The sequence below is a fragment of the Sitophilus oryzae genome, unplaced genomic scaffold (genome assembly GCF_002938485.1).
Source record: "Sitophilus oryzae breed Bouriz unplaced genomic scaffold, Soryzae_2.0 scaffold_578_pilon_pilon, whole genome shotgun sequence".
NCBI classification, from domain to species: Eukaryota; Metazoa; Arthropoda; class Insecta; order Coleoptera; family Curculionidae; genus Sitophilus; species Sitophilus oryzae.
In genome coordinates this window covers 3,739,961-3,748,427 of record NW_022147171.1, presented here as the reverse complement: position 1 = coordinate 3,748,427, position 8,467 = coordinate 3,739,961, and positions in this window count along the sequence as shown.

The following is an 8,467-nucleotide window of genomic DNA, read 5'->3' as shown; positions in this document are numbered from 1 at the left end:
TATGAAAGAGACTCCTTAGAAGAAAATTATAAACCTTCACAAACTCTACCCAAAAATTTCCAAGTTTACTTGGAATTATTATGAGGCTTGGCACGGTAAAGGAGCCTCAGATTGCATTGGGGGTGTCACTAAAAGGACTGCTGATAGGCTAGTAGCCGAAGGAAAAGATATTGTTTCCTTTGGAGACCCTAGTAACACATCTTAAAGAAAACATAATAAAAGTGACATATTTTACAATAACGAAACAAGATATTGATGGAATCGAAAACATTATTAAAAACGAAAGCAAAAATATAAAGCCTTTTGTTGGCACAATGAAAGTGCATCAAATTACGATGGATGACTATTCCTTAGGGCAATTATTTTTTTTTCCATTAAGCAAATTTGAGACAAAAAACGTTAACTTTCTACTGGGTCGAATACGGTATTCCAGGGAAAAAGCATTAAATGAATCTGAGTCATTTGTGGATCCTGAAGATGAATTACAATTGATTAATTACGTTGGTCAGAATAATAATAATTCATTATATTTTAATGGTACTCCGACAAATTATGTTTCCGACAATGATACAGCCGACAAAAGTGCTCCCAGCAAAGAAAAAGAATTTTGTAAGACATTTTCAAATTCTGAAGGTGAATCGTTAGTTACCTTTATTGCCAAGAAAATTATTAAAAAATTTCGATACGAAGATGTGTATTCCGATGATGAAGCTGGTCCCAGTATTAAACTTTTAGATGCCTTTGAACTTACGCCAAAAAATATCAAATCTGGAACTTATCTTTTAATTCAATACAAAATGCCGAAAACAAACTATCGATACGTGGGTGTTACACAGAGCGACCTTACTGATGATGACGAAGTGAAAGTGATGTTCTTAAAAGTATGTACTTTACGGAAGGCCCAAGCTTTTATACTCAATAAAAAAGATGTATCTTTTGTACAGTATGAACAAATCATATCAATTTTGTCGGTACCTTTAATATCAATGTATAACAAAAAACTTACCTATTACATACTTTCAAAAACATCATGTTTTTGAAAAGGCTTAAGTTACTTTTAAATGTATTTATTACTGATATTATTCTTAATTTTGCAATAAATACTTTTTGATTATTTTTTTTTGTTTACTTCAAGATAATATCATTCCTCTGTTTTTATAATCATTCCTCTGGATGCAGTTTTTTTGAAAATATCCTGTAAATTTACGAAAATGAATAAATAAATGTGTTCCTCAATGGAGCTTTTATATTTCTTGTCTACTTAAAAAGAATTTCAGGAATAAGTCAGCATTTTGTTACTTTTTCTTTTTTTTATAACATACTCCAAATGGTAATAGTTGTGGAGAAACACCCAAATATACAAAGAGAAATTAATCATCCCGATACAAACATAGTAAGCTGATGAGATAATTAACTGGTCAGGATAAACAACTAGGTTAGGAAGAGTTTCTAAACGTCCTACACATTTAAAAGACTATTGTGCATAATGTAAACATTTTATTCTTATGTAGCTAGTTTTACAATGTAGTTCAAATGTCAAGTGTCATATTAGGTTAGCACGACAGAAGACATGTAAATTAGACGAGATAAATGTCACAAAGAATGTTTAATTATATTTTATAATCTTGTTTATTAATAAAGCTTGTTTAATAAACGTAATCTGTATTAGTTACAATAGGCACCCCTGTTAATTTTACAGCAAAATTGTAAATAGGTTTTTAAAAGGTCTGCGTATGCTGAATACACATGCCAAATTTGGACAAGCTGATTTTAAGTAATTTAAGAAAAATCGCATCTATTTCTAAATTAAAACTGAACAGGTAACAGTACAAACCAAACCAAACCAGGCAAATGCCAACGTATCTTGTCAAATTGTATTTTCTAAACGTTAGGCTTTTGCCTCATTCGAACCAATTTTAAATTACAAAAATACATTTCGGAGACACTAAGCGTAGGTACTGTCCGTAGGTACTGTAACGTAGTAGTGGAGACAACACAACAAATTACATTTCACAATGATACAATCATAGATTGAAACTTAAGGTATGTTAACATTTGACTGGTTTTGCATTGTTACCTATTCTGTTTTAATTTAAAATTAGATGCATTTTTTTTTAAATTACTTAAAATCGGCTTGTCCAAAATTGTTTAAATTTGGTACGTGTATTCAGCATAGGTAGATCTTTAAAAAACATATTTACGACTTAGGCTAAGGACATAGTGGAGCGACGAGGATAGCGGCGAGCAAGCAGCGCGACATCGCGTTCAAAACAAACCTGTGAAGACAAGTACGTGTAAACCATGTGTAAACATACTAAAGCGATCTGCTCGAGCGGTTAGATCGAACTAGGAATGCACGATCTATATCGATATTTTTGTAAAATCGATTTTTTATACCGAAAAATCGATTTTTTGAATCGATTTTTAAGGCACCGACCTTTAAGAGAATCGGGACTTTACAACAAAGATCGATCTTTCTCTCTTTTTTTAGTCCATTAGGAAAAATATGAAAATTTGCAGAAGGTTTTTTATGCATGTGTGATTAAACCTAATATAAGGCTAATATTAAATAATTGATGGCTCCAGAGCAGAGATATAGAGATCTCTATATCTCTGCTCCAGAGTCACAGCATTAGGGTACGAACATAGCGGAGGCAGGTTTCTGCTTTCCGGCAACCAGCGCCGTCTCTGGGGACCTATTCTTGACCACATATCGCTCACATCTCGCATCTCCGAAAAAGCCATATAACAATACACGTGATGCGTAACTTTGCGTATATGCCGTGTATTGTTATATGGCTTTTTCGGAGATGGCGAGCAGTGTTCGGAAGTAGTTAATTAAGAGGAAATTTACCTGATTAACTAACCTAACCTAACCTAACCATATCCAAACGCCGCTCCCGCCGCGCCGGCGCCGCACATAGGGGTATTTGGTCTATAAACCTGGCCAAAAGTGAAATATTTTTATTTTCATTTTTTATCTTAACTGAATACAAATCTATAAATACTAAATGTAAGCGCGTTTATTAGCTTTTTTTAAGTCGTAAGTTGACTATCAAATAAATAATATATTTCAATTATAAGTATGAATTATCTTAAGTGTATTCTGAATATTTCTAAGATTATAAAATAGTGGAATTGTTTGTAGTGCTTTTTTGGCAAATTGTTTATAATAACTGTCATCATGGATACAGAGCCAGCTGGCAAGTCCGGTTTTATGCCATATTTTTTTTTGAAACGTTTTTTTCTATTCTATTTCTTTATAATGTTTTATATTTAAAAAATCAGAGGCATTTTTATAAGGTGTAAGACTATTCGGCAATATTCCGCATTGAAATTAGTATCCGTTCAATCATTGAAATTAGTATCCGTCTCCAGCTTTGGAATATGTACAAAAATCTTGCCACTGCCAAAAAAATATTGATTTAAATAGATTCTTAAAGAAAATAGTCTTTACCCTATAACACCCATCCTCGCTCAAATATCGTCGATAATATACAAATTACTTTCTTGTTCTAGCATCCTCATCCAATTGCTTGGTTTTGCACAGAATGGCCCTATTTGATCGGTGGAAAGGGTTTCAGAGTAGAGGAAAAATATTGTGTAGGAAAAACAAAATGAGGTTCCATATTAGCACCCTCTCCTCTAATAAAATTAATTAATATTACTAGCAAAAAAGCAAAAAAAAACATAAAACATAATTTTGGCCAACTTTTAGTTCTTAATGCCCTCTGTGCGCCGTCGGCGCCTGCAAAAGCAGAAATAAATAAATTTTCGTTCCGGTAAAAGCGAGAACGCCGATGAACGCTGGTTGACGGCTCCTACCTGCTTTCACTGTGAACTAGCCGATTTGATAACACGCTTTAATTTTTCAAGGTTATAAGCGCGAGGTGGCGCGGCGCGGCGCTACTATGTAACCATATACAGGGTGTCCCAGAAATACGTGCAAGTATTTTAACTTAACTGGTAGTATAGTTCAACCCCAGAAACATGCCTATGAGGTTTTTTTCTAAATAATTTTTTTTTGAAAATTCGGAATTTTTTGAAAATATTTTTGGAATTTTTTTGCAATTATTTTTAGTTTTTATTTAAAAAAATAATTTCTTGATAATATGGCAACATAGGTAGTAGATTAAATTTATAAGAAAGAAAATCCAGAAAAGATCCAGTGGTTCTCAAACAAATCTCGGAGTATTGGAAAGAATATGTAAGGACCAAGAACTATTGACTACAATAAAACGGCGGAAAGCAGCATATTTTGATCATATTTTTCGAAATAACAAATATAGTTTCCTACAGCTGATCGTTGAGGGAAAGATTGAAGGACGACGAGGCATCAGGCGTAAACGGTTTTCCTGCTTGCGGAATTTGCGCCAGTGGTTTAATATAGGAGAGGCAAGTGCAATTATCCGTTTGGCTCAAGACAGGGAGGAATTCCAATTGATGGTCGCCAACCTTCGATGAGGAGAAGGCACATGAAGAAGGTGCTCAAAATTTTAGTAAAAAATCATTTTTTTTGGAAATTTTCAAAGTAAAATAACTCCGTTATTTTGGACTTATTTGAAAAACGATAAAGAGAAAATATGTTTCTTTTATCGAGATCTACCACCCTTTAAAATACTTGCACTTATTTCTGGGATACCCTGTTTATAACAATACACGTGATGCGTATACGCAAAGTTGCGAACGACGTCAAGAATAGGTACCCAGATTGGCGCTGGCTACCAGAAAGCGGCAAACCTGCTTGCACTGTGTTCGCACACTTATGCAAAAACGCAGAATGTAGTTAAAGTACTATCTATGGTTAAAGGCAGCAACAGCTCATGCAACAGTTTATGTCGGTTATTTCTTATCATTGGCAACTGAAAAAGTGAGACAAAGAATGATCAATAGGTGATCGAATGATCTAAATAAAACGAAGCCGTTAATACCACAGATAACAGAACTAGTTAATATTGACGTTCCAAAACGGGAAAATTTATTCGAGGAATTACGGAATCTGGGAATCACAGAACATACTGATTGGGGGAATTACCGCCATTAGGAAAATACGTTTAGTTGTGTCCAGTTGTGTTCGAAAGCGATGAGACGTGGATGAGACTTGGGGCATTTAAATCATTCTAGAGGAACCTATTCTAGTTCTTGTCTAATCAAAACAAATAAAAATGCCGCGCTGTGTAAGCTCAAAAAGTGATGTTTGGAAGTATTTCGTAAAGGGACCAGTTATAAGTCAGTGTAGACTATGTCTATCTCATGTTAAAACATCTGGGAATACGACTAATTTAAAAAATCACCTGAAAAGGAAACACGAAGCGCTCTTTTTGCAATCATTTAAAGTTTCAGTGGAGTCAGCAGGACCAAGCTCACAGTCAGGGGAAAATTCATCAGTGAATGAAGTCATCCATGACTCAAGTTCAGAGGAACCAAGTGCAATCAAGGTAATCAGTATTCAGATAAAAACAAATTGTTAGGTAATTGTACATGAAATTGATACTGTTTTTTGTCAGGATCTATATCCAGATCAAGATGGAGATAATATTGGAAGTCCTTATTCATCATTTCCATCTACATCTTCAGCTTCAGAATCTTTTTCGTCCATGTCATCAAAGTTGTCTCAACAGAAATCACATACCCAACGTCAGCCTATTCAGCCTTTAATATCACATAGTTTTTCAAAACTAGAATCTTTTACAGGTAATTTGAACTAGAATCTTTGTAAGATGAATTTGGCATTCCTGCTTCTCTATTGCCTACTCCCATGTAAAATTCTTTTCTCTCTAAAATACCAAGGGCTCTCAGCTCAAAACCATTGAATGGTATTGCTGCATTGGCATTCATTGGTATTGCTGGTATGCAATATTCAATTTATTTGAAAAAAAAAAGATTTTTCTTTTTCTTCTTTAGTCGTACTTCGAGGCAATCAACAAAAAAAACAGCTTTTTTCATCAAAACTATTTTCCAAAACCGAAATCGCCCGATCAGAATTCGATCAAAAATTAGAATTGCGAAATACGTTACGATCGTATTTGTAATCGTGTTCGTTGTCGAACTGGTCGATAGTTTAGTTTCGTAAAACAGTATCCGGCTGCAGGTAGACATAGCTAGGACCATCATTAAAAAGCTCACAATGTGAGAAGAAAAAAGACGATAACAAATAATACGTTATTCTAAAATATGAAGACAACTATTATCCTGGAATTATTATGGAAGTTCATAATAGAAAAACGGGGCTTAAAGTTAAAACCATGCACCACAATGTGGTCTTAACTGGAACATTCTGATTACATTTTGTAGTACAAAGAATCGGCTATTATTGAATACTATATTAATTTGCTAATGCTTTTGTTAAGAAGCGATGATCGTATTCTGTTCAGTAAATAATTACGTTAACTACATAATAAATAAATAAAATAATGTTTGTGTAGGTACAATAAAGTTATTTAGTTAGTAGTGATGATATTGTTTATATAAATCTGTTACTTATTGCCATATGAATTGTATAATGATTTGTTTGAATTAAAAAAAGATATATTTATAAAAAGTATAGGAATATAATAGTTATATAGGTTGCCGCAAGATAAATAAATATATAGATATTAATATAATTATGGAATATTGGTCAATAACTGGGACATATTATAGTCTTTTACTGGGGCACACTCAATTTTATTTGGTCAACAATTGATACAATAGGTATGTACTTTAACTATAAAATGTTAAATAACTTATAAAATTAATATTTATTGAATTATTTTCATTTCTAGGGTTCAGTTCATCGCTTTAATAATAATTGTTTGTCATAGCCCGTTGTAAATATTTTACTTTTTATAAATCTTCCATTGGCCAAGTCCTTGTGCGATTCCATGAACTCCAACAAGATTTACCACTGGCACTCTCTTATTTTGAATGACATTATTATCACAGTAACATAAATTGTAAGTAATTAATTATTTGGTACAATAGTTACTACAGTATACTACAGTAGACTGAAAAAGTGCTACAACCTTAACTAGTTAAAGACTGGAACTTTTACCTTAAATATGTAAAAGTAGAATTCCTTATTGAGGCCCACTGTACGGCATTCTTGACAACTGTCAGAAATAAAATAAGTACAGTTTATGATAGGGTTGCCAACCATCCTCTATTCCAGAGGACAGTCCTCTTTTTGATCTCGCTGTCCTCTTTTCTCTCACGTATTGAAAAAGTCCTTTTTTTACATACAAAATTCAAAATCTAAAAAATATAGGTATATTTTTGTTACGACAGAGGTCTGTCGCCACAATGCTTTACAAAATTGTTAATCTGTGTCTTTCACTACTCCCGCTCATTTGTACAAAAAAAGGAAAATTTATGTACAAGAAATTAGTGGAAGCGATAAATATGTTTAATTATTTTATGTTTACTTACTGTTAGCTTATGTTTAAAAAAAGTTTTTTTTGAAAATGGTTTATTTTAACAAGTTTTGAATATAAACATTTTTAAGGAGGTAAGAGAGACCATCAATCGTCTACTGTTGGGCGAAATTTTAAAAAGAATGTTTCGCCTCTGCCCCTTTTTTACTCTCTCGTCCTCTATTTTTTATTTTAAAAGTTGGCAACCCTAGTTTCTGAGTACAAAGTGTGCGTTTTATTTTTCCTGTGTCCTACAGCATTTTTACTCAAAAACTAGTTCTAAAACTTCTCAAGTTTTATCAGGTTATGGGTCCAACCAGGCTCACACCGCGGACATACCCGATTTAAGTAGTTTTCAATCGTAAAGCGGGAATTGTCAGTGAAATTAACTGTTTAGCGTCGATAAAAGTATATAGTTTTCCAAAATGCCCGTCAGATTACTCAGTCGCGACAATTACGCAGAGTAGTTTTTTGCTGTCGAAAGGACTTGAAAAATGTGTGACTGGAACAGACTCAGCTTTGGTAGCCAAAGCCAAAATGAAATTAATATTGACACTGGATCCAACAATTTTTGTTCATATCAGGGAGAAGACTTCGAGATGTTTAAGATACGTTGAAACGAATGTATGAAGACAATGATTTCCTGCGTAAAATTTGCCTTTTACGTAGCCTCATTTCACTTCGCTACGGAGATAGTAATTTAATGGAAGCATACGTTACTCAAATTAATGAAACTTCCAGAAAATTGAATAGAACCGGCTTCAAGATAAGTGAAGAAAGCATCGAAAGTCAGACTTCAGTAATCTTAGGATCTTTTGAAGTAAAGTTATGGTGAGTTCCTGCAGAAAGAAGAATAAAATTTTACAAGAAATCTAGAAAAATGATAACTGTTGGATATTTAGAACAAATTAAAGGAAGCAGATTGAATGATCCAAGTGATAAATCTGTGATGTCGTTTTTAATGAAAAAGCTGTAAGCAGTTGTAATGTATTTGATTCGAGTATCCCAGATGATAAAACCCTTGTAAATATACAACATTCAGTGAGAGAAATAAACGATTCAGATATAAGTGAAGA